This window comes from Manacus candei, unplaced genomic scaffold (genome assembly GCF_025592945.1).
Source record: "Manacus candei isolate 608988 ecotype Guabito, Panama unplaced genomic scaffold, ASM2559294v1 h1tg000028l, whole genome shotgun sequence".
NCBI lineage: Eukaryota > Metazoa > Chordata > Aves > Passeriformes > Pipridae > Manacus > Manacus candei.
The window spans coordinates 39,645,327-39,667,929 of NW_026138076.1; the positions used below are offsets into that span (position 1 = coordinate 39,645,327).

The window sequence follows — 22,603 nt, forward strand, 5'->3', positions numbered from 1 at the left end:
GTAAATATTAAAAACACTCAAGGTATTCTAGCAGTATGAATATTAGAGACTGCACATTCTCAGAATTTCAGCTTTAAATAAAAGCACTGTAGGAAAAGGTATTAAAATGCTACTGTACTGATCTATAGATCAATCTATAAATCAAACTGATGTCTTGCCAAGATGCAACTATTGAAGTGCATCCTCTAACTTTTCACTGCTCCGTAAAGAAGTTTTCCTTTCATATACATATACCAACCAATCCCTATAATCCATTTTTACTAACAGAGCTTCAAAATGCCTTAAAACAAAAATAAACAAACAAACCCCACTCTTCAAAGAAACAATAATAAAAAACCCCACCTAACACTACAGAAGTCTGAGCAGCTCCATGAACAGTTTATATTAACAGCTACTGTAAAACCAGAGGGAACACAAGCCTACATTAAAATAATATTTAAGGCTTTCACAAGAAGAGACTGGCAGATTTGCAGAAATACAGAATGATATTCAGAAAGGAGCCTGAGCTTGGACTCGTCTATTCAAGTGTGTCCTTCAGTAGGAAAGGCTGGTGGTAATGCAATGCCTCAATGCCATTCAGGCTCGGTTGGTTCTTTCTTACAGAGGCAGATGCTAAATTGTACTGACCAGAGTCCCTAGTGTATGACAAGCTTCAACCACAAATCTAGTTTTCTCCAGTAAAAGGAAATTTGTTCAGATTACAAATTTGTAAATATCAGAAAAATCACTGAAAATAAGATTCAACTAAGACACCATTAAATATCATGTTTAAATCCCCTGAACTCTGACACTGTCGGCAAGTGTTGCCTGTGAGAGGCACAGAGACAGATTTTTGAACTCACTCTTAAAAGCTTTACAGAGTTATAGCCTTAAAACAGCTCAAAGATTTTTTAAATGCAAATTAATTTTATTCAAAATGAACGCACATGTCTCCGTGACCTCAAGAAATTTTCAGGAAGACATCTGAGCAAAAGCACTTTGCTTGGCCACTGTAGTTAGGGTATAACGCTGACCTGAAAGTAAGTAAAGATGTTTGATGCACTCACAAATCCCCAGCAACTGGAGCAAATCAAGAGGACTGTGCTATAAACAGACACAAACACATCGTAAAAGAACCATAATGAAACACCTGCATAGTTTCAGAAGACTACAGAAGGCATGAATATGCTTCATAATCAATGACTTGAAATAAAGGGATCAAGATCAAGGGCTAACAAGTAACCCTCAACAGAACATTCTCAAACCCCTGAATCAGAATTGTTCATCTCCAGCAAAGGCAGCTAAAACTTTCAAGTAATATTATCCCTTTTTTCAAGGTAACGAGTCTTACAAAATCCATCATTGGGTCTAACACGCTTCCCCTGTCCAATTATTAGGTCTGATAACTATTACCATAAAGCACAAATAATTTTTAAGCCACACTGAAGTAGACACTGAACAACATCTGCTTTGTTTTCATTGTTTATTTAAAACTTATTTGTTTAAATGTTCCTTAATCATTAGCTGTTTTTCTGTATTTAAACACTTTGATCATCTCTACTCTTATTTAGAGAAAGGAACATATGCCATTTTACATCAATACTAAAGAACAAAGAAATCTTCCTTTAGTCCTCTAATGAGGGCAAAATCATCCAATGGCATCACAGATATTACACCAGCTGTTAAAAAAAACCACTAAAAAAAACCACCTCAGCCACCAGTGTGGGACTGCTACTGAAAATCCCTATCACCAACCAATTCAAAAGTCATGGCTGTTCAAGGATTCAGTCACTTGCTTAAAAAAAAATTAAAATCAACAGTGTGGAGAAGAAATCAGGAAAAGGGTGAGTGAATTTAGTGCTATGTATCTGCAATATTGATGGATTTGGGCATGTGCTATGCATATATAGCTCTACTTCCAAGAGGTAAGATGCAGTTCACTCTCACGTCTTGCTTTCTCCAAAGTTCTGTAACAAATTGTAAAAGATATTTGCACAGTGCTGAGGTTTGATTCTTAGTTTTACTGGAATATATTAGAAACAGCTTGAAGAAAGAGAACAGAATGCACTTTGCTTAGCAAGGTACCATACATAGGTTGGAAGAGACCATTAAGATCATCAAGTCCAACCATCCACCCAGCACTGCCACCGTAACCCCTAAAGCACTAAACGACATCACCCAGCACCAGATCCAGACACCTCTTAAACACCTCCAGAGATGGTGAATCCACCACCTCCCTGGGCAACCTATCCCAATGCCAGACCACCCCAGTGAAAAATCTGTTTCCAATATTCAATCTGAATCTCCACAGTCTCAGCTTAAGGCCATTCCCTCTGGTCCTCTCACTGCAGGTACAGCAGAAGAGAATGGCCCCCACCTCACTACAACCTTTTTAGGTAGTTGTAGAGAGTGAAGAGTCCACTCATCCAAGCCACAAGCAGCCATTTTTTCTAGGAGGATGCTGTGGGAAACGGTGTCAAACACTTTACTGAAGTCCAGATAGAGCACATCTACAGCCCTCCCCTCATCCACCAAACAGGTCACCTTATCACAGAAGGAGATGAGGCTGGTCAAACAGGACCCACATTTCACAAATCCATGTTGTCTGGGCTTGATCCCCTGGTTGTCTTGTAATGGCACTCAGGATGCTCTCTTCTATAACCTTGCCCCAAACAGAGATATGGCTGTCAGGCCTGTACTTCCCTGCATCATCATTCTGATTCTTCTTGTAGATAGGCACTACATTTACTAATTTCCAGTAAGTTGGAACTTCTCCAGTTAACCAGGACTGCTGGTAGATCATTGAAAGTGGTTTGGAAAGTTCTTTTGCCAGTTCCCTTAATACCCGGGGGTGGATCCCACCAGGGCCCATAGACATGTACATGTCTAATTGGCACAGCAGGTCACTAACCATCTCTTCCTGGAGTATGGGGGCTTCACTCATCTCTCCATTATCAACTTCCAGCTCAGGGAGCTGAGTATCCTGAGGACAACTGGCCTCGATATCGAAGACTGGAGCAAAGAAGGCATTAAGTACATATGCATGTGTATATACGCTCACCTTCCTACTCACACATACTCATGTAATATATATATGCAATGTTCAGTGTCCCCTACAGCAAGAGACTTAGACAACACATTGGGGACTGACCTTCAGAGCACCTATGGTTGGAAACAGAAAGGTTGGGAGAGCCTCCAACACCCCAGAGGAAACCTCATACACATTTTGAGCAGCTCTGCTCTATCCCGCTGCTTGTGCTACTACCATGCAGCTACACAAAAATCAGCTGTAAACCACACAGGAAACTGATCCCAGGTGAAAACAGTCTAGCAAGAGCTACAAACCCAATACAGACTTTAAAATTAGAGCTTCATTTCCCAGCTTGGTTCCCCATGCAGCCACAGAAACGGATGGCAAAATGAAGAGGGTTGATTTGGGGATAGAAGGTAAGCAGTCAAAACTTGCACTGGAACATCTGTCCAAACTGCAGTTCTCAGGGACTCAAAAAAGGAGGTAGAAAAAAAAAAAAACAAACTTTTTTTTTTTGGAGTTTTGAAGAGACTAGCAGGATCTACGCATACCATACTGATAGGACATAGCTTTGTTTGATAAACCATTAATTTGTCTGGAACCGGGAGCTTAGGGCTGCAATCTTCCCCTAGCTGGCTCAGCATCCCAGTGCACCTACTCAAGGAGTGCCTCCTCACCTGAGTCAAGGTAGACACATCTCCCAGTATCTGCCTTTTTAGCATCTTCGCAACTTTAATGTTTCAGTCCTTGAAAGAAAAAGGGAGAGCAGAAGTGAAATCGCTCAGGTTTGCAGATTACTCCATGTTCTTGAGGGAAAAAATGACACGGAGGTACAAAAGTCTATGATGGGAGTCCCACTCAGAATACAGAACTACATGAAATCTAACAGGAAGGATCGCTCATACGCCACCATGCTTGCATTTCTTTTTGTGATATTTAAGGTACATCTTACACCAACTGAAATGAGAGCTCCTCCAGGGCACGAGCTCTGTGAAGATCAGAGGCAATTTCCATTCTTCCCCATGCACTTCCTGATAGATCAGCTTTGCTGTGCCATGTACCAGCTTATCATGCAGATTCACATTTAAATTGGAAATACATTATAAGCCAAGGAGAGTAATTTCCTGGGGTGGGATTCAGCTCCTCCATCTTAAGGTATCTGCAATGTAAATGTCTCTATCTGAGTTTGGCACCTTAGGCTTCCTTTACAGTCAGTGAAGAGAAATAAACTTTTTAGGGTGCAATTCATCTGATATATTTTAAAGGTCTTAACATGAGAAGGAAAGGAATCATGCCTCAAAAGTGCCTTCCTCTTTCCATTAGACAGAGGGCCAGTTCAAATTATTAGCTTGCACACAGACATCTCTGTTCAACCAGATAAACAGAACCTACCTCATCCTTCTTTAAAAAGCAAACCAAAAAGAAAATAACACCCAACAAAACCAAACAGAAAAACCCACCCAAAAAACCCCCCACAAAATCAAAACAAAAGACCACAAAAGCCACACACACTAATTCCCCAGCAAAAGCGAGGTGCAGAATAAAAGAATAAAATTATAAAAATACCAATTAGCTAAACAAACAGGCCAGAACAATGCCTGTTTCCTGTGCACCACACTTCAGCATTGCAATAAAAGCTTGCTAATGAGCCTGTTAACTGCACCAGGCTTATTCACCAGCAGCCTACAGCAGAGACCAGCCAACAGACCATCCAACGCATCCCAGTGGATGCCCCCCAGATGCAGCAGCATCTCTCTCTGTGCAGTTACCAGGAAAGATACCAGGAAAGCATACAGGCTGCTAACTGGGATGCTTTTCTAGATACTCAACTGGCTTGAATAATTTTGTTTAGTTATTTCAGGAAGAAGAGAAAAAGGTAAAGTCACAAGAACACCATAGTCATCAAAAAGTAGCCAGCAGAAGCTCAAGCAATTTGGAGCCAAGGTTAGTTGTAAGGAAAAGCTAAGCATTTGTCAGGATAAAAATATACACAAGTAGGATCCAAGCATCAACCACTATTTCTGCATAAAGTAATAAATTTTTAAAAAAAGTTTTGTATCTTTGTTTCTTTCATATCCAAGGTATTACAGGTATTATTTCTGGAACACCAATTTCTAAGGTATCTCCAAAATTCACAGGCTTTGGTACATAATGATTTTGGTGAAGTCACTGTACACATGCAACTTTCCACTCGTATGTTCAAACATCATTTTCAATCAGTGACATACTTAGAACTATCTAAAGAGAAAAGACACAAAATTATAAAGGTCAGCACTGGGACTGAAGGAAGTTCTGCAGATGAATCATGAGGCACAAGGGGATTACACTGTGCCACACGTACAAGTCAAGTCAATACTTCTGCTGCTTGTATCTGCAAGCAATGGTCCTGTTAATCATAACATTATAACATACATAATACATAAGAGGTACATAATAACCTGTAAGTTATTAGGTATAGGTAAAATGAAGTGATAAGAAATTGCCCTTTTTAAAGAAACTTCAATTTCCCACATATTTTAGCAATATTATGAGTCACCACTAAATCACTTCTCAAACGTGTCTCCAAATTGAACGAAGCAGATATTTGCAAGCCTCTTCAAGTAGATTCACCCTTTACTTTTCTAGGCAACTGCTTATATGACTAATGTGCAGGAAAATTCAACTCCACAACATTCAGCTCTCAATTAGAGGCTATTTTTAATTAGCTACAAACACTATATCCAAAGGGTATATCAGCAGCAACCGGCCTGAATCAACACACAGCTTTTGAGGAAAACAAACAAAGCAAGCCCACACAAGAAAACCTCTGCTGGCCTTCGTCCAAGCAAGTAAACTAAGGGACATTTCTATTTTACTTCGAAGATTTCAGAGGATTGGTCAAAGCCAAATTAATTAGGGAAAGACAGCCTAAAAACGGAAACAGACTCTTTACTATACACTTACCTGACGAGTAGTACAGAGACAACAAAATCATATTAATATGAAAAAGTAGGAAATACATTTTTAACTGGTCTGATACCCTAAAGAGTAAATAAGATGACAACAGATCAGCACGGTGGTGAGAAAACTCAAAAGGGAAGGAAAAAACAGAAAGTCCCTTATAATCTCTCACTGCATCCAGAAAATGGAGGCAACCACAAGGTTATCTGCTCATTCTCCTCCATCAGCACATGCCAGTATTGTTTTTGCCAAGATGTAACACCAGCACCTAGAGCTGAACACCACAGTGTAAACATTGCAAGGAAACATCAAGATTTCACGTGATTTATATGTGCCTCCCAGCAGGTCTTCCCAGCTGATGAAGTGCCTTGCCAGCTGCTGAAAGCTCAATACCAAGACCACAGATCTGCACTAAACAAAGCGTTGCTCCTGCTGTTAGTTTGTCCCACCCTGTTGATGAACGATGTCCTCTTGATTAATTTAAATAATTGCTCCGTGTTAAAATAGCATCAGTAGATACACATTGATCATCTTTACATACCCTGGATGTCTGACGTAATGAGTCTGGAAATGGAAGTGAAGAAACTGCAAAGAAAACAAGAGTAGACATCCAACTGGGAAAAGGCTGGAGTAGCCAGGAATCAGCCCCTGCTCTGCTGGAAGGGAAGACACTAGTCAGGGCACAAAAGGGTCCTCCTTTCTCTCTCAATCAACAGAAAATTAGCAAGGAGGCTGTAAAGTTAACATAATTACACAATGACCTTTGAACCTTATTACTGCATACACACACAGGTTTAACTCATTGGCTGTCATTAGACCCTTACTCCCTAACACGAAGTAGGTGTGTTAGGCAAAATTAAGCAAAAAAATTCAACTGGAGTAGAAAGCAAGCAATGTTGCCAACCGGAATAATTAGAATGCACTGCAACACCTTGTGCTGCCTCCAGCATGGGCAATATCCTCTTCCCTAGGTTTTGTGTAATGCCTGGCCAGGTAGGTTCCCTTGAGTCCTAGGCTGATGCTGTAAGGAGGAACTTTCTCTTCCTTGTGGCATTTTCCATAGCATTAGTTTTTGTTACTTAGAATGCTGGCACATCTGGGACCTTCAGCAAGAAATGCAGCCTCAAGGTCCACGCAAGTGTACGAAGTCCTCAAATTCTGCACAGATGAATTCCAGACAAGGAAACGGGATCATAAAATACCTCCTGGTACAGGAGCAGCACTGCTCCCGTGCACCTTTGCCAAGGGCCACCACATCTCACAGGATGGGAAACATCAGTGGTGCTTTCACAGTGTGCACCAACTGAACCAGCACACCCCCAGCATGTGTGGCAAGTAATTTTTTTTATTTTAAAAAATTAGGTTAGCTTTAGGAGCAACAGAATGCTAGTAAAAAATGCTACCTCCTTTTTTAAACAGCCACCCTAGAAATTTTTCCATGATGGATTTTTATTCTCATTTTTGAGCCCCACTGAAAGTTCAAAATTAGGTGAAATGCTATAGCTTGGCAACATTTACATAAAAAAAAGGTAAAAAATTATTATAACAAGTAACTATGGAGTTACTCAGAGAGAGTTACTTCTGCAGAAGAGCAAATGCCAAGTAGACTTTAGTCCAGTGAATTTTCCATCTTCCTTTTCCTGACTGACTTCTAGTTTAAGCAGATCATAATGGGATCATTACTACTTCTAGCAGGCTGTGCTTTCATACTCAAATTCCATCTCCATAGAGAACCATTTTTAAATGTTTGGGTTTTTTAAGGCTAGATTATAACCTAGCTTCCATGTAGGTACCCAGATGAGACAAGGCCTGTCTGAGCACCTCACAGAGCTCATGTCAGAGCCAAGAACACCTGTCATCTTGTGCAACCAGCAAAATGGTTATAAACCCAGCTCTCCACACCCTTACCCTTCCTCTCTGCCCACCACCCATCCCAAGGGAATGATTTCATGGCAGGCAGTTTCACTGTCCTCAACATGAACCAGCCCTGGGGACACCATCTAGGATGCTCAAGAGGATTGTGTTTGCAGGTCTTTGACCCATGGCTCTGGACTTGCTGTCTCTTCTACAAAAACAACTCATATCCAGCTGCAGATCTATGGAAGAGTCCCTTAAATGATAGTAATGATGGAAAGTATTCCTCAAATCACCTTGCAAGCAGAAATTATCCCTCAAACTCAATCAAGCATCATGGCAAAATATGCAGGGCTCACAGACACATGAATTCCTGTACTTTATAACCAGCCTCACAGATGTGCATTTGGCATCTGGTGGGATTAGCTGTGCACTAGGGTAGAAAAATATACCCATACTTAAAAGTTATCAAAAGGTCCTGAGAGCTGTCCAGCTTTTAAGAAAAACAATCACATTTTAACCAAAGAGCAGGGAAGGTGAGCAGCTGGAGCATCAAACACTGGAGGACCACTTAGTTGGCACCTCAGGATATCATTAAGGCATGGAGCTCACAATGTCTCCCAACTCCTGTAAGGAGAGGTTTTGGTTTTACCTCTAGAAGGAGAAATCACTTAATCACCATCTAACCTGATGTAAAGACAGCTGCTGTACAATGCGGGGAAGCAGCGGGGCAGAGGGAGATTGATCAAAACATAGTTTTAACAGGAGAAGCACTCTGGGACACTTTTCCTTCAAAAGTGAACTTTCTCGACAAAAAAGGCCCTTTTACAGGGGAGGACTAAGCCACTCAGAAAACTCACACATCTCGCCCTAAAAGATCACCACAGTCCACTACTGAAAAAGAAAATTTAAAATTTCCAGGTATTCATGTTCCTTCTCAGTTTCATATTGGGAAAAGCAAGGTGTGTAATTGTGTGTCAACAGCTGAAATCCTATGCAGTTCATACGCTCCATGAAATTTTACCCCTGCACTGCATGGAAAACTATAATGAAGTTGACTGTTTTGCTGGGAAACAGATATATACCAGTACATGTCTGACTATGTTTCAAAACTGGAAGCCCCATTAAGGGTACTTTTTCCCTGATGAAGGGTCCCATGACAGCTGTGCCTAATAAGAAAGCACTGTGCTTTCAATCATCATGGTTTAACCCCACCTGGCAACCAAGCCCCACATAGCCACTTGCTTGCTCCCCCCAACAGGACAGAGGAGAGAATCAATCAGAAGAGAGAAAGTGAGAAAACTCATGGGTTGAGATAAAGACAGTTTGATAGGTAAAGCAAAAGCTGTGCAGGCAAGCAAAGCAAAACAAGGAATTCATTCACCACGTCCCATGGGCAGGTAGGTGTTCAGCCATACACAGGAAAGAAGGGCTCCATCACACATAATGGTTTCTTGGGAAGACAAAAAGCCATCACTCCGAACATCCCCCACTTCCCTCGTCTTCCCCCAGCTATAGAGCATGCTGAGCATGATGCCATATGGTCTGGAATATCCCTTGGGTCAGCTGGGGTCAGCTGTCCTGGCTGTGTCCCCTCATAACTATTTGTGCACCCCCAACCTCCTCACTGGAGGGGTGGGTGAGAGGCAGAAAATGCCTTGATGCTGAGCAAGCCCTGCTCAGCAGTGACTCAAATATCCCTGAATTATTGACCCTGGTTCCAGCACAAATCCCAAACACAGCACCATACCAGCTACTATGAAGAAAATTAACTCTACCCCAAGCAAAACCAGCACACCAAGGATAAAAACAAGGAAGATGAGAATATTTACCTACATTTCACATTTTCTCATTGTTGGACACAACACAAAAGGTTTAATACCTCTGGTGAAGCCTGCCTTCCTTATTCATGGATTAGCCCCTTTCCCTTAGTCTCACTGTTTTGATGGAACTATTATAAACCATAGGACTGCTTAAGGGCATCAGCACTGATCCCAACAATCAACTACCAAGATTTTGTGGTTTGTTGTTTGTGGATATTTGTTTGTGGGTTTGGGTGGTTTTTTTATACCTGCAAAATCTAAGCATCTTAAAAGCTCTAGCAAAAGCATAAGACTACTGATACAGAGCTAGATATATATATATGTGCATCACTTGATATGCCAAACCATATGCCAGCAGGGAGGTCCTGAAGCATGTAAAGCTTGATCCAAAAATAATTCTTGGCAGAACGGGGGCCTGATTCTGCAACATATGATAATTTCCCTACATATATATCCTATTCTCACACCTGTGCACTTGTGTTATCTTCTCCCCCCAAACCTATCGTAACTCCCTACACCAAAAAAAAAAAAAAAAGCCCAAACCCCAAAACACGTTGCACAGCTGTCTCACTGTCACATCTATTATTCAAGAAAGGTCTCATTGAATAAATGTCTGTTCAGAGGCTCTAAACAAATTTCATTTCTGAACACCACTGTCTGCAGCCCAGCAGGCCATTTCACTAAGATAAGATCACACATTTAATCAAACGCTTCAAAAAAGAAATACACACCAAGTTTGCTTAATAACGCCAAATAATAAAAGTGCAGCGTTGGCAGCATACTAATTTTTAGAGCTCTTTCTTCTTTGAGGGTTGTCTCAATAGTCAAGGTCAACCGTACATGGGATTTCTTCTAATTAGGGCTTCTGGTAATGGTTAGACTTGCTTACACTCACCACTTAGCCATGGTTTTCTCTAAAATGAAGACATCTCTCTTTCATTTTAAATTAAATCATTGCAGCATCCCACCCAAGTTTGACACACAAAACTGCACAACACTGCTAATTCAATAGAGAACGTAAATGAAAGACAACAAAAACCACATCTTTGTGGTCAACAAGGAATCACTCCCACAAATGTCTATGGTATAAAAGGAAAAGCAATTTACAGGAAAAAAAACCAAAATGTGATTATCTGTTTGGTGTTTGATTACAGCTCCTACTGCAACCCAGCAGAGACCTATTTGAGTTAGAAATTAGAAGTGGACTTGGCACCCTTAGGTCAAAATACATTTTGCCATTTATTTTATTGTAGTAGTAAGAGGAACCAGCTTAAAGAAACGGCATTACATTACTACTACAGCAAAATACATCTATATTATTACAGACTAGACTTTCATGGTATTCTTCACTAACTTGCCTGTTACTCTGGCTATTAATATTTATTTATTTACTCATTTAAGTAATCAGCTTTACCACAATGACGACTGCTGAAATAGGCTTTGCTCCCGAATTACATGAACTTGGGAGAACCCTGGACCCTCACTGTGCTCAAGCCTGCAGCTTGAAAAGGGTCAAACAAAAGCTGGCATCCTCACCGTTACAGCCTGGCTCACGGGTTATGCTGCTCTGCCCTTCACTTGCATGGGATGAGGGAGCAATCAAGCATAAAGGCATCGGAGAAGACAACCCCCCATCTGCCGCTCCCAAATCTGAAGAAGACAAACAGCAAGGCAGCTCTCAGAGATATTCCCCATCGTATCCCATTCTCCCATCCACAAACATCCCTGCAGACACAGTGGAGGTCCAGATCCTCCCCTCGAATGGGGAAATTGCAAAGTAGTTTAGGCTGGCATAAACAACCACTTAAGTCTACTGGCAAACATCTTTCTACATCTTTCAAACATCTCGAGTTTTACCCAAGATCTCAGCCCCCCTGCAAACAGAGCTGCTCAGGTGGGAATATCCACATGCACTTTGTGATGTGAGCCTGTATTTCTCATCAAAACAAAGATACTTGCACAGGTATAATTCCCTTGTCGCAGTGAAATGTTGTCTACCTTGACTTCAGAAAGGCTTTGGACATCCTCTCTCACAACATCCTCATAGGAAAGCTCAGGAAGTGTGCGCTGAACAAGTGGACAGTGAGATGGATGGAGAACTGGCTGACCAGCAGACCCCAGAGGGTTGGAATCAGTGGCCCAGGGTCCAGGTGGCAGCCTGTCACTAGTGGTGTCCCCCAAGGTACAATACTGAGCTCAGCATCATTTAACTTACCATCAATGACTTGGATGAAGGGACAGATGCCTCCTCAGCAAGTTCACTGATGACACAAAGCTGGGAGGAGTGGCTGATACCCCAGAGGGCTGTGCAGCCCTTCAGAGGGACCTCGGCAGGTTGAAGAGATGGGCAGAGAAGAACTGTCTGAAATTCAACAAAGGCAAATGCAGGGTCCTGCACCTGGGGAGGAATAACCCCACACACCTGTACAGGCTGGGGACTGACCTTCTGGAAAGAAGCTCTGTGGAGAAGGACCTGGGGGTCCTGGCAGACAAGCAGCTGTCCATGAGCCAGCTGTGTGCCCTGGTAGGCAAGAAGGCCAATGGTATCCCGGGGTGTACTAGGAAGAGCATTGCCAGCAGGTTGAGTGAGGTGATCCTGCCCCTCTACTCAGCCCTGGTGAGGTCTCACTTGCAGTGCTGTGTCCAGTTCTGGGTTCCTCAGGACAAGGGAGACTTGGAGCTCCTGGAACGGGTCCAGCAGAGGGTTACAAAGATGATTAAGGGACTGGAGCATTTACAGAAAAAATTCTTTACTGTGAGGGTGGTGAGGCACTGTAACAGGTTGCCCAGAGAAGGTGTGGATGCCCAGGCAGTGAGTGTTCAAGGCCAGCTTGGGTGGGGAACTGAGCAACCTGGTCTGGTGGGAGGTGTCCCTGCCCATAGTAGAGGGGTTGGAACTAGATTATCTTTAAAGTCCCTTCCAACCGAAACTATTCCATGATTCCATGATTCTATTTCTCTTACTGAGATACAACAGGCTAAGAGAGTTCAGCCTTGAAAAGAGACAACTGAGAAGGTACCTCATCAATGTATATGATTACCTGAAGGGAGGGTGTCAAGAGGATGGAGCCAGGCTCTTCTTGGTAGTGCCAAGTAAAAGGACAACAGGCAACGGGCAGAAACTGGTGCACAGGAAGTTCCATCTGAACATGAGGAAGAATTTCTTTACTGTGCAGGTGACTGAGCATTGGAACAAATTGCCCAGAGAGATTGTGGAGTCTCCCTCATGGGAGATATTCAAGAACTGTCTGGATGCAACCCTGTGCAATGTGCTCTAGGATGACGCTGCTTGACCATATGACCCACTGTGGTCCCTTCCAACCTCTACAATTCTGTAATTTTAGCCTCCCTTTGGGAAACTGGAGACGTTGTAGAGAAAAGGGCTCCCCACTCCTGCAATCAAAATGCCTCGCACAGGCTTTAGAAAGACTCATTGCAAATTGGTGACCTACTTAAGGAGATCTATAAAGTGTATTACAATTGCAGTTGTGGATCCCTTGTCAAAAAGTCACAAGTTATCACTCTATGCAGTGCAATTGCTATATTTCAAATACCTATCAGGATGAATTTTACACATGATATGTATCATTTTGGAGTCGTACTAAATAAAGCAGTGATTATAACATTACTGTCCTTTAAAAAAAAATTTAAGAAGAGGGGGGAAAAAGACACACAGCCATTCCACACACCTGCATCCATTAAAGATAATCCAAAATGACGTTTTCTTGCAGAAGTCTGTGCTGTGGGAATTGCAAGTGCAGTAGTTACATCATAATTTCCCTCAGAAGGAAGTGCAATATATACACCAAACTTTCAAACTATTAAAGCCTGTGATTGCAATATCCAAAATCCAAGGAATGACATTTTAGATTACACACACAGTTCCAACAAGGTTGAGCTGAAGCACAATGTCCAACATACAAATCTGTGGTGTGTTGGAAACAAGAATGGTTGTTCTCTGGATACTCTGGATAAGCCATCTACTACAGGATTATAAACCAGTTTTGTGCACCTCTAGATAGCCTTAACATAAAAAAAATCATTCAGGATTCAATCCCAAAGTGTTTTGTTACTGTGGGAAAAAAAAGGAGGAGGGTAAAAAAAAAACAAACCAAAAATGCAAAAGAACACACAAACAAAACCGGCGAATAAGAATTGACATTACATGACAGATATATGGGTAAGAAAACTGCAGCATACATCTTGCTGAAACAAAAACACCCGAAATATGAAAACCTGCCCCCTTTGAAGGGAGTGGTGGGAATTTGCACCATTTCAAAATCACAATGTTTCAGTCAGTAACACACACACGCAACGGCAGTGTGAAAGAAAAGAGGTTAACATGATCCCTGAAATTCTCCTCAACTGTCTCCATCAGTGAAGCCTATTCAAAGAGACAGCTACAATGGGTGCTTTTTTTTTCTGTTCCCCAGCAGTCTTTGGATCAGGACAAAGTAAAAATAAATTAAATTAAATTTAAATAAAACAAAAAAAAATTTTTTTAAAGGGGAAAAAGGAGGGGGGAAAAAAGAAAGAGAAAAAAAATAGAGAGCTATTGAAAATCTCCTTACAGGGTCAGCTGTCACTGGAATGCATTTGAGTATTCAGGGTACCCACCCATGCAGAACATCAAAAACTGGGCTTGGGTCCCTCCCCTATTCTCACGGGCTTAAGCCACGGCTTGGTTTGCAACAGGGCGCTAATAGCAAGGCAGGGCAGTGCCTCTGCAGGGCTTGTAAACATCCAGACCGATCAAACAGGGGCGCTGCTTCTGCTTAAGGATTCATTATGTCCTGGTGTCCTCCAACACAACACATCGGGTTCCTTAAAAAAAACAGTCAACAGCTCAGCTGCTCCCAGAGCTGGGCTCCTTTGAGCTTAAATTCCCCATCTAACCTAGATCTGCCCAAAGTTAGGTAGCATACATAGCTAACATGCCCCCAACTCATTGCTTGAAGGAAAATGTTGACATTCCCAAGAAAGCTGCAAACAGCACTTCTGCAACACAGTGATACTTCTCTTCTTCGCTCTGAGGGCAGTGAAAAAAATCTCATTAAGGCAGGCTTGGGATCAGCAACTTCAGAATGGGAACAGGCTGCTACAACAAATAAGCAAGGACCAGCACTGACTCTGATAAAACATGTGGTTGCTCAGCACATCTGAAAATGTGGTTGTTTTAGTTTGGTATTGGACTACTAGCCAAGCAACTCAGTTAAAATTTTAAAACTGCAAGCCCATGCACAAGTATTTAGTTATTGTCCATCACTGCACCTACCAAAAAACAATGAGAAAATAAATAGGGAAAGTTTTTCCAGGAACAAAATTAAAAAAAAAAAAAAAATCCCTCTATGCATCAGCACCACCATTTCACAAACAAAACCTATGTATGCACACACACATACAAACAGCTGCAGGTACATATGTCTGCAGGTACAATCTGAGAATTGCACCTATACTCAAAATTCTTTTTCACTTCCTTGAGTTTGACAAAAAAATCACAACAGTGTCTGTTCCCCAAATCATGTTATTTATGTGTCTATTTACGTGTCTGCATATAATAAATGGATGTGCTAAGACTGCATTAGTCAGGATGTTCCTGTTCCACAAAATTTAAACAGCGTCTATTCTTGCAGTGTCCTCACCTCTGGAACTAGCTTCTTGGTTCCTGTGGAGTGGGAAAGGGACCTACTGTAAAACTCAAATACGTGTGGCAATGACTCTTACAAGCTACCTACTTGCTGTTGGTATAAAACAACAAAGAGTCTTATCCAAAGGTGCCAGGTTTAGACTAGACCTCTTCCCAGAACAGCGCTGTGCAATGCTGGCACCTTTGTGCAGAACTTCACAGTAGGGCAATTCATGGTTAAATTTTAAGCACCACTTCTACAAAAGCCCAGGGAGTCCTCTTTCACTTCATTTTAACTTTGCATCGCTGTAAGAAAACATTCATGTTGGTCCTTTGTATTTATGACATTTTGTTTTAAGTTCTAGAAATACATAGCTCCATTCCGAAGTTCAAAATCAATGACTTTACCTGATACAAATCAATGCAACTGCAATCAAATCAGTAAAGCTCTTACAATTAATAGTAGCAAAGCTATAACACGACCTACTCAAAACACTACGAATAATACTTCAAAGCTGTTCTCTGACAGGTACCCACTGCAATGAATTGGAGTTGTGCTACAGACCTCTGAATCATTAGGTCTGTAGCCACTGAAATCATTCCTGTGTAATTACTCACATGTTGACAAACGTGTTTTAAAAAAATAATTTTAAAAAATCCTGGCAGTGTGAGGCCATACACTAATGGATGGTCTGTAAAAGTATATTGCTCTTAGGCATTTAAATGAAATCTATAGCTTCATATTGCTTAACTAGGACAGCTGCCAAACTCTTCTTTGCTTCCTTCAGAATGGTATCTATTTCGTGACCCTTGAAACTGAAAGCTGTCAAGTCTCAAACAAAAGTGTCTTGATTTTAATTTTTTACTGTTTTCGGGAACACATTTTAGAAGTGTACACTTCTTTCAACTTTTCATCTTCAACAACTGCTTTGTTCAGCCTGAAATGCCACCTCTGGCAAAGACATTACAACACAATAAGTAGAAACTTGATGATGAAGCCAGGGAATGTTTTTGAAAAGATACCACATCTGAGTTTCTGGAGCTTCTTTTGAGAAGATAACATATCTGAGATTCTTGAGCATCTTCCCCTCACAGGGAAGCCAAAAGTACTGCTCCACTGACTACACTGGGAACTCCATCACAGATGCAGCAGTACCTCCCTTGAATGAGAGTGGGCCTGAAGAAGTAGAGATGAAAAGTTGAAAAAGAGAGGAAAAAAAAAAAAAAAGAAAAAAAAAGACAGAAAGACCAAGGCCATTTAAAAAACAGTGTAGTGCTCATGTCTCAGCCAGAGAAAAACACAGAGGTTTCAGGCAGGCTGAAAAAAATCCCACACTGAGCACTGCTTAGTAAGTAAAACAGTGGTCCATAACACAATTAAAACAAAGTTTTCATTGCCTGAAAAGAGTAGCTACCTTGCTATAGCTACAGATGCTTGGTGCAATGACTGATAAAAATATCTGCCTTACAGGTAAAACCAGAAGGCTCTCAGAAAAGAGTGCTGAAGAAAAAGCTGTAGTGTCAAGGTGTCCTTAGAGAAGTTGTCTCAAAAATGAACACTTAGCTTACAGCCAGGAGACACATGCATTTCAGACTGCACTGTAGAGATTATCTAGTGAGGAACATAATACAAGCATTACACTGCAAACCTGGAGGCCAAAAACAGGCAATGAGATAACGTCTTAGATAGAATCACATCACAGATTTGAGTAGGAGGTGGCTTCCTTGCCATTAAAGTAGCCAAGAATTAAAAGTAGATGCTTAAAAGCAAAGTTCTCCTTCTATTTCATCAGCCTTCTCTTGGAGCTTCCATGCCAGTAGGCACCAGAATGAAATCAGGGAGTGCTAGAGCATCTCAGCACCTACAGAAACAAGGACATATTCACCGGCGTCTCAAGTAGGGATTAAAGAGCCTGATATTCAGTGCTGGTGAGGATCGTGACAAACATTTGGCAAGGCAGACATGACCCCAGGAGATGATGTAGTCAGAGGCCAGCATGTCAGACTGCCTTGCTGGGACAGGTATGTTCCTACAAATACACCAGAGCACAGTGAACTGGTGCAAATGACACAATTTCTAGCTCTCCATCCTACAGACAACTGAAAGCACTGGCTTCAGACATAGCAGGGACTCAAGTGTGTATGTACACTCTAAATTTGGCAACGTGGTGAACTTTTCATATTCACATCCCAGCAGGAAGGCATCTATCGGATGAGAAAAGGACCAGCAGGGAAGAACTGGGAGTCCAAATGAACTACAATAAACATCTCTCCAAAACATCAATGCTCACCAAGTGCATCCCACCCCAATAAGCAGTCCATCATCAAAAGAGGTAGGAAAAAGCATTTTTATTTTGCAGGGTTGTCCTGATGTCTCAGTACTGTCCCAAGTAGTACATCATTATTGTGATGTCTAGCTTTCAGATGATCACTGCTCCAAAAAAAATTAATTTTTGAGGTGTTCTTCCAAACCTCTTGTGACGTGCAAGAATGCTCTAAAGAGTAAGAAATTTTATCAAAATCACTCCAATCACAGCATTGGATTGTTTCCGCAACCACCAAATAACATAATTACAACAGAAAAAAAAAAATAGTGAACTTATTTAAAGCATAGAAATCCTCGTGCCCGTCCTGCGTGTTTTAGCTTTTCCATGATCCATTCCTGCTCCCTGAATGCCATCACTTTCATCAATCATTAACCCATCCTTTATACTGTGTCACGCACTAAATAGCTTCCTAGTCAATCTACACCAGTCCCAACACTATTAGTATTAAAATCTGTAATAATAAATCATCTGTTCCTAGGACTTCTCCATTTACAAAGACTTCACTCTCCTGTGTGCATCTCATTTATTCGTATTGATGATGCATACACTCATGCTCTGAATGTGAAAACCCTGACAGCACCATCAGGCCCTCCAACTGAGTGTTGTCTAAAGCTAAAGGTCATGCATATTCCTCTTCAGTCCTGGTTTACCTGCCTCTAAATATTTATTTATTTATTTATTTATTTATTTATTTTTGTAACAGCCCTGCAACGCCGGGGAACAGGCAGACACCCAGCTCATCAGGCAGCCGGCTGGATCCGTGTGCCTGCATCTTCACCTACAAACCTGCTTGCATTTCCCTCCCACCCAGCAAAGAGCACCAGCTTCATTTTTCGCAACAGCACGCTGGGCAATTCATTTTCTCTTTCAGGAGCAAAAGCAATTAATGCTTGGACAGGCAAGCCGAGCACCTCTGCCACATCAACCCCGACCGGGAGAGACGTGGTCCCCATGGCATCATCCCAACCTGTGGGATGCACGGCCGAGCAAACAAAGGAGGGGATGGACCGGCAGGTGCTCAGGCACGAATTTAAATTTCCTAGACTGAGACATAAACTACTTCATCTCCAGAGGGCACCGAGAAACCAAACCCCTAGGTCCCACTGTTGTCACAAAAAACATCTGAGTGAGGTCTGTAGTCTTAAACTTAATAAATACCATTAAAATCTCATTGCCCCATAAAGCAGGACTCGGCATTTTCACTGTCATCAATCTACACTGCCATTTATCTTGCTCTGGAATAAATGTTAAATTAAACATACCCTCTCCTAACCACCCCAGGAAGAAAAGGGAAAATACATATTTATTTAATAACAGAAATTATACGGAACTCACAGGTCAAGACTAGCTTTATAAAAACTTCAGTCCTTCTGGAAATTATCATACCAGAGATTTGTATCGACTTTATTTTTTGCTAGCAGGTAACAAGACAACAGTCACTTTATAGTAAACCAAGCCTAAATAAGGAAAAAGTAATCTTATGGAGCAGGAACAGAAGCAGCCTCAACCATAACAAGGGTGACTGATTCCTGTTCCCTCAGAGCAGTTGTTTTACCTTTAAGTAAAAAATACAGCTTTTTTAGGGAAAAAACCACAGCTTTATGGTGGAGCCCTAACCTGAACTTTATCTCCCACCATCAGTATGGGTGCACAGATTTTCTCCCTTCCTGATCTGGTATTCTCAAGTGACAACTGCTGACTTTTTGACAGCAGCCCATTTTAACCTACAACACCTGGTTTACCCCCATAAAAAAACTCCATGAAAGAATTTTTCCTAATGAATACACAGTAGAAGCCTGTTCATATTGAGAACCCTTGGAAATGATGATAAATGAGCTCTACAAAGCACATGCTACTACTCAATATCAAGCAGGCAGCATTGGCTGTGCTCTTAAGAGACAGCATTCCACAATGAAAATGGAATTTATTTCTTTTTAACTCCAGGGAAGGTATTTTTTTTGGTCACCCTTGAAAATTTTGATCCTACACTCTGGAATAATCAAGGCTGTAATTCAGAAAGCAATTGCAACCAGCAGACTACCTATCTGCCTTGTATCAAGAAACAGATGGCATTTTCACCCTTTTTCTTGCATCTCAGCCTCCGTCTAAGCAGCTGGCTGCCTGGAACCAGAACTGTGAGAGTGGAAATAGCAATAACTCCTAATGAGTGATCTAAACAGGAAAGTAAATACAATAGACACGGGTTGTTTTGGCTAAAGCAATAATGATCGCTACAGTTGACAAGCAGACAATACATTGCTTTTGGCCATAATACGAGTTGTTTTAACTACCGCAGAGAAGAATCTCATGCCTATCAGGAAAGGAAGAAAGAGAAAGAGAAGCTCCTTTCTTACCTCGCCATCCCTCAAGCAAAACTAAACATCTGCCTATCCACAGGGAAAGGGTGGGGGTAAAAAACCCAACTAAATGTACTGGGGGGGTCAACGCTGCTGGGGGGAACAACTCTGGACACAAGGCTGCTGATGAAACTCATCCTTGAAGGCAATCCCCAAATACCCAGGGAACATCTCTGGGGCACTGCACTATACCTACATCTTCATTAGCAATAATGGGCACCAGCTCGATGTAAGCTCCGCAGACTGGGAAACAGGAACGGGTTACTTTCTGGTTGATGGCAGGGAGCAACCATCAGCCTTATAACCGTATTTTCCAACTTATGCAGTCAAAAGATAATTGCAAGGAGAACACAAATAAATAATGAAGCGAGCAAATAAACAAAGCGTTTAAAAAAAAAAAAAGGCATTAAAAACGCGGTTTTCTTCCTCCAGCCATACATATCGGCCCTTGCTCAAAAATCCCTCTGGCGAACGCCAATCCTATACTGTTAGAGCCGGCAAACGCAACCTCGCAGGCAGGAGGTGGGAAGCCCTGCACATCCCTACCTACGCCGTCCGTTCCGCTCCCCGGCTGCACGGGAAGGCGAAGCCCGCGCCTACCTGTAACCCGGGGCCCCCGGCTGGATGCAGACCTCGACCCCTCCACTTCATACCAACGAACAGGCGATCCCCCTAGCGCACACCCCCAGTTCGGCAACATCCCCGCACCCATGCCCCCTGTTATCCAGGAAAGCGACTGCTTCTCGAGGCACCCTTCAGCAGTTAAATAGCAACGTAGATCCGCGAAAGGGTGGGCATGAGAACGGGGTGGAGGGACATAATGAAACTCAGGAATTTCTCAGTGTAACACCAGCAAACCCACCGGTCCAACGCGGTGCCTTTCACAGAAAAACAGAAGAGAGAGTAGGAACAAACCCTACCGGGTCCCCTCCATCTCCTCACTGCCTTTGCCACCCTAGTCGTCCACGGCCAACCAGGCTAGAGCCTACAAGGCATTTCCCAACAAGATGCGCACCCCTCCTCTCCACTATCGTCCCCCCCCGCACCATGCAGACCCAGAGAGATGCTCTCCCGTTACCTGAAGGATCCAGCCCCCCTGAAGGCAAACTACCGTTATTATGGAATAATTCAATCCAAGCGAGCGCTCAGGGCGGCCGGCACCCTTCAGCCCAACGCAACCGAGCAAGGGTGCAACTGAGGGCCAGGCAAGGGCTGGTGAGCATCCATCCGCTGGGTGGTTAGTTACCTTTATTCACCTCCGGCTCCTGAGATGCGAGTCCCCATCAGATCCTCAACAACCTGCAGCAGAGAGCTGCTGCCACAATCCAGCCATTAAAACCAGGGGTGGGAGTAGGAAGCAGACCTGGCCACAGTACCAAAGCCCCCAGCCAGAAGGTAAAGGGGAGGACGAGAAGCACGGAACGTCCCTCAAGGAAGGAAAAATGTAAAAAAAAAAAAAAAAAAAAAAAAAAAAAAAAAGGAAGGAAAAAATAGAAGTAGAAGTCTCTCCTTTTCTGCCGTGTTCTTCTGCTACACAAGCTTCCTCCCGGAGGACAAGGGTGTGTGGGGATGGGGGAGGCGATCGCTTCCTCCTCTTCCCCGCCGTCGCCGACCCCTCTGGACGAAAGCCCCGCTCCGATTTACCTCCTCCAGGTGGGCAACTTCAGAGCAAGGTGATGTCTCCGGAGCCGGCACCACCGGCGAGGCGATTCGGATGCGGCAGAGTCATTGCCTGTGCTGCTGCTGCTGCTGCTGCCGCCTCTGCTGCTGCTGCTGCTGCTGGGGAAGAACAGCCGCTGCCGAAGAGACCACCAAAAAAAAAAAAATAAAAAAGGAGAGAAATCTTCCACCATCCCCCTTTCTCTCTCTCCCCTCCAGCACCAGCCGCTCTTCGCATCCGCTCCCCTGCCCGCGGCCCCTCGCTCCGCCGGGGCTGGGGGACACAAAGGCGCCCGCGCGGAGGGAGGCGGGTGGTCCTCAGCCCCCCGCGCTCCGCCGACACCCCGGATCCTTCCTCCTCCTCCTCCCGCTGCGGAGACCGCCAGCCCCGGCTCGGCGCGGGCGGGCGGGCGGGCGGAGGGGGCGGCTCCGCGGGCGCGGAGGGGGCGGCTGGGCGGGCGCGCCCCGCGCGGTGCTCAGCGGGCGCGGGGGGGCCCCATGGCCCGGCACGGCTGGGCACGGCTCGGCACAGCGCACACGGGGAGGGAGGGAGGGAGGGGGCTCCGGGACCCGCAGCACCCGTGTCCCCCGCAGGGCCGGGCCGGGAGCGGGGAACGGGGGCCCGAGGAGGAGGCGGCGGGCGGCGCGGCGCTGCTGCCCTGCCCGGCGGCGGCCGCACGGAGCCGGGCGGGCGGCGAGCCGAGGGGCGGGGGAGCGGCGAGGGCCCGGATCTGGGTTGCGCGGACGCGGGCTCCACCTAGCAGCCGGCCGGCACCGCGCCGCGCCCGCACTGCCCCGCAGCCACCCCGCGCCCCCGGCAACCCCCCCCCCATCCCCGGCACCACCTGCCCCGCCGCCCCCTCCCGAAAGGATCCCGCACCGCCCGATTGGCCGCTCTGCCCGCGGATCTCCTGCCCAGGTGGCCAATCCCAGCCTGCCTACCGGGCACGGAACCGCTCCACACTGGATCCCGTCCCTCCCGATTGGCCGCTTGGACTTTTGGTCCC

General features: G+C 43.9%; 1 protein-coding gene across 15 annotated transcripts in view; it reads right to left on the bottom strand.

The window, feature by feature from the left end:
* The window catches only part of ADGRL3 (adhesion G protein-coupled receptor L3), a 515,791-nt gene extending 493,503 nt beyond the window's left edge, over nucleotides 1–22,288 (bottom strand). For 9 of the 15 annotated variants that reach the window (XM_051790785.1, XM_051790775.1, XM_051790776.1 and 6 more), the window contains exon 1: nucleotides 21,184–22,287. The gene's annotated coding sequence lies outside the window, so the exon portion shown is untranslated. Of the gene's footprint in view, nucleotides 1–21,015 lie in introns of all 15 variants that reach the window. The other 6 variants (XM_051790777.1, XM_051790772.1, XM_051790770.1 and 3 more) reach the window with 3 other exon arrangements.
* Between the last annotated feature and the right edge of the window lie 315 nt (nucleotides 22,289–22,603).